Source organism: Tupaia chinensis, unplaced genomic scaffold (assembly GCF_000334495.1).
Source record: "Tupaia chinensis unplaced genomic scaffold, TupChi_1.0 Scaffold145870_1, whole genome shotgun sequence".
NCBI lineage: Eukaryota > Metazoa > Chordata > Mammalia > Scandentia > Tupaiidae > Tupaia > Tupaia belangeri.
Genome location: NW_006205727.1, coordinates 2,863,812 through 2,870,950, shown reverse-complemented (window position 1 = coordinate 2,870,950; position 7,139 = coordinate 2,863,812).

Sequence of the window (7,139 nt, the reverse complement as noted above, 5' to 3'; positions counted from 1 at the left end):
TCAACTGATTTTTGACAAAGGATACCAGTTAGGTTCAGTGGGAAAAGGAAAAGAAGAAACTGGGTCCCCATCTTTCATCATTAACAAAAATCCCAACTCAAAATGGATCAAAGATCTGAACCTAAGACCTCAAACTAAAAAAACTACTGGTGGAAAATACTGGGGAAACTCTGGGAGACATTGGGATAGGCAAAGAGTTCTTAAATAAGACTTCCAAAGCACAGGTAATAATCCCCAAAATGGATAAGTGGGATTATATAAGATTAAGAAGTTTCTGCACAACAAAGGACATAGTAATTAGTGTGAATCAACAACCCAAGAATGGGATAATATTTTTTTTTGAGAGATTTTCACTGTAGGGCGCGTGCGCTCGCCAGACAGACAGAGAGAGACATAGAGACAGAAAGTGAGAAATCACCCCCCAGGGGGGATGGTCACGCTGCAATCCCTTCTCCTTCATTCTCCTCTCGAGATCTTGGTCATGCACGCACACGCGCCCGGCGTGAGTTTTAAGCCACCGGGTCTGGGACACGAACCGCAGTCGACTACGTGGGAGTCCAGCGACATAGCCATTATGCTAACTGCTGGTTCCCAAGAATGGGATAATATTTTTGTAAACTGCTTCAGATAAGGGACTGATAACTAAAATACACAGGGAATCAAACGGCTTACTTGGAAAAAAAAAGATATAGAGCTGGAAGTCTTAGCCAATGCAGTCAGAAAAGAAAATAATATATAAGGTATTCAAATAGGCAAAGAAGAGCTGAAAATATCTTTATTTGCAAATGACATGATTGTATATTTAGAAGATCCAAAGGTTTCCATTAAAAATCTTCCTAAGTAAAAGATGGGAAAATGAGCTGAACAAAAAACTCTCTAAGAAAGACATATGAATAGCCAAAAACCAGATGAGGAAATGCTCAATATCCCTCATCATAAGGGAGATGCAGATTAAAACCACAATGAGATACCACCTAACCCCTGTCAGAATGGCGAAGACTAAAAATACAAAAAGTGCTTAAACATTGGCAGGTTGCAGTGAAAGGGGAACTTTCTAGCATTGTTGGTGGGAATTTAAATTGGTTAAGCCACTGTGGAAAACAATGTAGAGGTTCCTCAAAGACTTACAAATAGAACTACTATATGATCCAGCAATCTCACTCCTTAGTATCTACCCAAAGAATAGGAGAATGCTCAGACAGAAAAATGTTTGTACATCAATGTATGCTATGGCATTATTCACAAAAATGTTTTATTACCTATTGAAGATAACGTGTATAGCATTCTCAACCAGACTCTTCTGAGATGTATTTCACGTTGGGTAAATTCTCTTTACAAGCCAAATGATGTATAGCGAGCAAATGTTAAAAAAAAAGAATTAAAATAAAATAAAATATTGCTAGAAGGCACATGAACTTGCTGGAGAGTGACAGAATGAGAGGAGGGAGGGAAAGTGAGAAAGCAGCCCCTTTAAGAGATGGGCACACTACAATTCTTTCTACTCTATTTGTCCTTTTGGGATTTGGAGCATATGTGCTTGTTTTTTAAGGTGTATTTTAAGCCACAAGGTTCAGGACTGGAATATGCATTTGGTCATGTGGGATCCAGTGGCCTTAACCACTATGCCACTGGCTGGCACATTTATTTTATTTTATTATTATTTTTGTTGTTGTTACTCAGTTTGTCTGAGTTTATTGTATATAATTGTTAATAATTTCTTATCAAGATGTATAGTTTACAAATATCTCTTCCTATTCTTCAGCTTGTTTCTTTGCTCTGAGTTTTTATTTGTTTGTTTTTGCAGTGCAGAAGACTCTTAGTTTGATATAATTCCATTTGTCTATTTTTGCTTTTGTTGCCTGTGCTTTTGAGGTTTTAAGCAAAAACTCTTTGCCCATACCAAAGATACTGAAGTGTTTTGTTTTTTTTTTCTGTTTTCTTCTAGTAGTTTCACAGTTTAGGACCTTAAAATTAGGTCTTCGATCCATTTGGAGTTTATTTTTTTATATGGTGAGAGATAAGAGTTCAGTTTCATTCTTGTGCATACGTATATCTCATTTTCTCATCATAATTTTCAATATTCTTGACACCTTTGTTGAAAATCAGTTGGCTATATATATATATATATGGATTTATTTATGGATTTTCTATTCTGTCCTATTGGTTTATATGTCTGTTTTGTTTTGTTTTGTTCTTTTTGCCAGTACTATGCGGTTTTGGTCAGTATAGTTTTCTACTATGTTTTGAAACCATGTAGAGTGATACCTCCAATTTCATTTTTTTTTTTTTTTTGTCAAGAATTGTTTGGCTTTTAGGATAGGAACCTTTTATGATTCTGGGCAAATTTTGTAATTGTTCTTTTTCTTCTATTTCTGTGAAGAATGTCATTGGTATTTCAATAGGGATTTCATTCTATCTTTGGATCACTTTCAGCAGTATGGATACTTTAGACACATTGATTCTTCCCACATAGAATATCATCCCATTTTTTTAGATCATCTTAAATATCTTTTCTTTTCTAAGAAATAAATTTTTTGGTATAGAGACAGAAGGCAAGAATCACCTCCCAGAAGAGATGACCATTCTCTAGTCCCTTCTCCATTCTCTTGGGATTTGGGGCTTGCACACACACGTTCAGTATGTGTTTTAAGCTGCCAGATCTGGGACTAGAACCATGTGGGAGTCCACCAATGTAACCATTACGGTACCTGCTGGTTCCAATTGTCTTAAATTTCTTCTATCAGTGTTTCATAGTTTTCATTATAAATATCCTTCCCCTCCTTGGTTAAGTTTGTTCCTAGGTATTTTATTTTCTTTGTAGCTACTGTAAATGTATTTTTTTAACTTTTTTTTCCAGCTAATTCATCACTGGGATGTAAAAATGTTACCAATTTTTTGTATATTGATTTTGTATCCTGCAATTTTACTGAATTTATCAGTCTCAAGAGTTTTTTTGGTGGATTACTTAGATTCTATTATAGATAAGATCATGTTATCTGTAAACACAGACAATCTTATTTCCTTCTTTCCAATCTGGATGCCCTGTATTTTTTTTTTTTTTTCTTTTGCCTAACTGCTTGGGGTAAGCCTTCTAGAACAATGCTGAATAACATCGATGAAAGTGGGCATCCTTGTCCCCATTCTTAAAGAAAAATTTCTCAAGTTTTTAGTATGATATTAGAAGTGGGTTTGTCCTATGGTCTTTAGTATGTTCTCTATAGCTAGCAAATTGAGAATCTTTATCATAAAGGGATAGTGAATTTTATCAAAAGGCTTTTTCTGCATCTATTCAGATGATTGTATGCTTTTTGTTCTTAATTTCTGTTTATGTAATGTGTCAAGTTTATTGAGTTGTGTGTGTTGAATCATTCTTGGAACCCTGGAATAAACTGCAATTAAATTCACAGACTGAAGAAGAATCATTGTTCTTAAAATGTCTACACTTCCAGGGACCAGCAGATGGCATAATGGTTATATTGCTGGACTCCCATGTAGTTGATCGTGATTTGAGTCCCGTACAGGGTGACTTAAAACTCATGCTGGGTGTGTGTGTGTGTACCCAACATCCCCAAAGGAAAATGCAGGAGAAGTGATTGTGGTGTGTCTATTTCCACAGGGGGTGATTTTTCGCATTCTGGCTCTCTGTCTCTCTCTATCACTCTGGTGAGCACACGCGCCTTAAAGCAAAATTCTCTCAAAAAAAAAAAATCTATACTTAAAAAAGTGACCTACTGGGAACCAGCAGTTAGTGTAATGGCTATGTCGCTGGTCTCTCATCAAATTAAAATAAGTGAATGGGAAAAAAATAAATAAATAACCACACTGGATGTGTGTGCCTGTGTGCCTAAAATCCTGAAGTAAGAATGGAGGAGAAGGGATTGTGGCATGACCATCCCCCCTGGGGGGTGATTTCTCGCTTTCTGTCTCTATGTCTCTCTCTGTCTGTCTGGCGAGCGCACGCACCCTATAGCAAAAACGTCTCCAAAAAAAAAAAAAGTGACCTACTGACTTAATGCAAAACGTATCAAAATATCTAACAAGCTTTGCAAATAATAATAATAATAATAATAATAATAATAATAATATCTGTTGCAATAACCTGCAGAAGACACCAAATATCCAAAGGAATTCTCAGCAAGACAAAACAAACAAACAAAACAAAACTGGAGCTGGGGCGGATACTACCAGATTTCAAAATATAGTATAAAACTATATTAACAAAAACAGCATGGTACTGGCACAAAAGCAGATGCATGGACCAATGTAACAAAAGAGAGAACATAGAAATAAATCTACAAATATATAGTCATCTGATTTTACCAAGAACATTGATTAGAGAAAAGAAACGCTCTTCAATAAACAGTGCTAGGAAAATGGGATAATCATATGTAGGAGAATAGAGCTTTCTCTGTGTATTTCACCATTTAAAAGAAAAATTCCCAATGAGTTAAAGATTTAAACATAAAACTGCAACTATAAAGCTACTAAAAGAACTCTCTCAACCACTAGGTTATGGGGCCAGTCCTATCATCTAGTTCTTTAGTGTTCACCTTTGTCCTAAATTTTTTTTTTTTTTTTTTTTTTTGTTTGGGTAACTGTTGGAACTACAAGCTGTGAATTAACTATATGTAGATGATTCCTCAGCAAAAACTCCCTTTTTGTAACCCATCCTGGTGGTGATACTGAGCTGTGGTTTCATCTCGCTTTGACAAAGTAAAATCCTTATCTCATAGCATACACAAAATACAACTGCTATTAAATTAAATATTTATGTGTGAAAAGCAAAATTTTCTAAATGTGAGAAAACGGGAGACAGTATTTTTGACTTCAGATAAGTTAAATATTCATAATCCAGGATTCAATCATAAAGAAAAAAATCATACTATTTTGGTCACATAAAAACTCAAACTTGTACATTTAAAGATATTTCTTAAGGTGGGCCAGCAGATGGTTACATCACTGGACTCCCACACAGCTGACCATGGTTTGAGTCCCAGGCCCAGCACTTTGAAATTTGCGATGGATGTATATATGTACGTGCCCAAGATCCTGGGAGGGAAATGAAGGAGAGGAAACTGGATTGTGGCATCCTCCCTGGGCAGTTATTTTCACTTTCTCGCTCACTGCCTCTCTTTCTCTCTGTTGAGCATATGCACCCTTAGGCAAAAACCTCTAAAAAAAGATATTTATTAAGTAAAAATTAAAACTGTGGTCTGTAATACATGTGAAATATACATAATTGATTCATGATCAGTAACCTAATCTATTATAAAATAACTGAGAACAATGAAAAGATAATCTAACAAAAAATATCCGAAAAATGCACAAAGGGTATAAACAATCAGTTCACAGAAAAGGAAATCTCAAAAACTAATAAATATATGACAAGATGCTATCAATAACTGAATAAATACAAATGGAACCAGCAAACATCATTGTACATGTAACAGATTTGGAATAAAGTCTCACAATAGCAAGTTTTGTCAATGAAAGGGAGCATGTGAAACTCTCATACACAGCTAGCCAACATTATTACTTTAGAAAACAACTTGGCAATGCTGGTTAGGTAGAGAAGCACATATGTCTGATCTCTAAAATATTTCATTATTAAGGGAAAAAGAAGTATCTTGGTGGGCCAAAGGTAGATATAAGAAGGCTAATCAGAATACTTTTCATTTATTAATTCATTTAACATTTATTGAGTAACTTTATGTGTTATTATAATCTCTCAGGACATAGCAGTGAACAAAAGGGAAACAAAAATGTTTTTTAAATCATAAAGTAAAATATAAACAATGAAATCAACCATATTAAAAATTATCAAAATATAAAATCATCAAATTTGTGATATAGAAAAGTATGTTTTTCTATTAATATATTAAATGATTAGAGGAGCTAGTGGTGGGTCTAATAACTACCAAAATGTTAACGTGGTGATAAATGTAAATAATATTTTGAGATATCTGTAACAATTGTATTTTTTTTTTTTTTTGGAGAGGTTTTTGTTATAGGGCACAGCACATTTGCTCGCCAGGAAGACAGAGAGAGACAGAGAGACAGAAGGCGAGAAATCACCTCCAGGGGGAGCTGGCCATGCCACAATCTCTTCTCCTCCATTCTCCTCTCAGGATCTCAGGCACAAATGCACACACACCCGGCATTAGTTTATGTCACCGGGTTCAGGACTCGAACCACGGTTGACTATGTGGGAGTTCCATGACATAGCCATTATGCCAACTGCTGGTACCATAACAATTGTATTTTGATATAAAAATATCTATAGTTTCTCATGGTACAAGTACTGATAATTCCAGAGTGGACTGATGCTTACATGTGCTATGGAAGTAAATGTTAAATTTAGTGCAAGTTTAAAGAAAAGAAAGATTTTCTCCATCTGAGTTTACAGACCTATCTGAATTCTACCTCCAACATGTCTGTAGACCCTAGGATCAGATAGAAATGTTGGCTAGAGATATTTTAGAATTACCATCATGGAGGTAGGGGTTGAAACCATAGGGAGGGAGATTTGGAGTAATCAATGGGATTATGTGTGATAAGTACAGAGAAGTTCCTAAAGAACATCAATATTTAATAGACGAGGGAAAAAAAATAGGTAAAAGAAAATAGGATGTAATTTTAGAAAAATAGGAAAACTAGAAGATATTAGGATTAAAAAAGAGACAGGAACAGTTTCCAAAAGGAGAAAGTGTATTTGTATCATCATCATAAGACCAACAATGACCATTGTATTTAGCAAGGTAAATTACTGACTTCTGCAGGAGTGGCCTCTGTAGGTTGGAAGAGGAATAAATTAGGTCGCAGGAACTTGAGGAGTAAATTGGAGGAAGAAAAGTCAGAAAGTAGATAATCTTTCTAGAAGACTAGCCTTGAAGGTAAAAAAGAGAAATAAGTTGAATAATTGCTTGAGGAGAATCTCTAGGGTCAATGTAGCTTGAAAAAAATTGTTAGATGGGTGAGACTTGACCATGTTTAAATGCAGACAGGGAAGACCCAAAAGAGGAACATGTTAAAGGTGCATGTGATTGTTTGGTGCACAGGTTCTAGGATCCCACTGCCTAGCTCCAAATAATTTTGTATTTGTGTGAACTTGAGTAAATTTTACCTCTTGTAAAATGGAG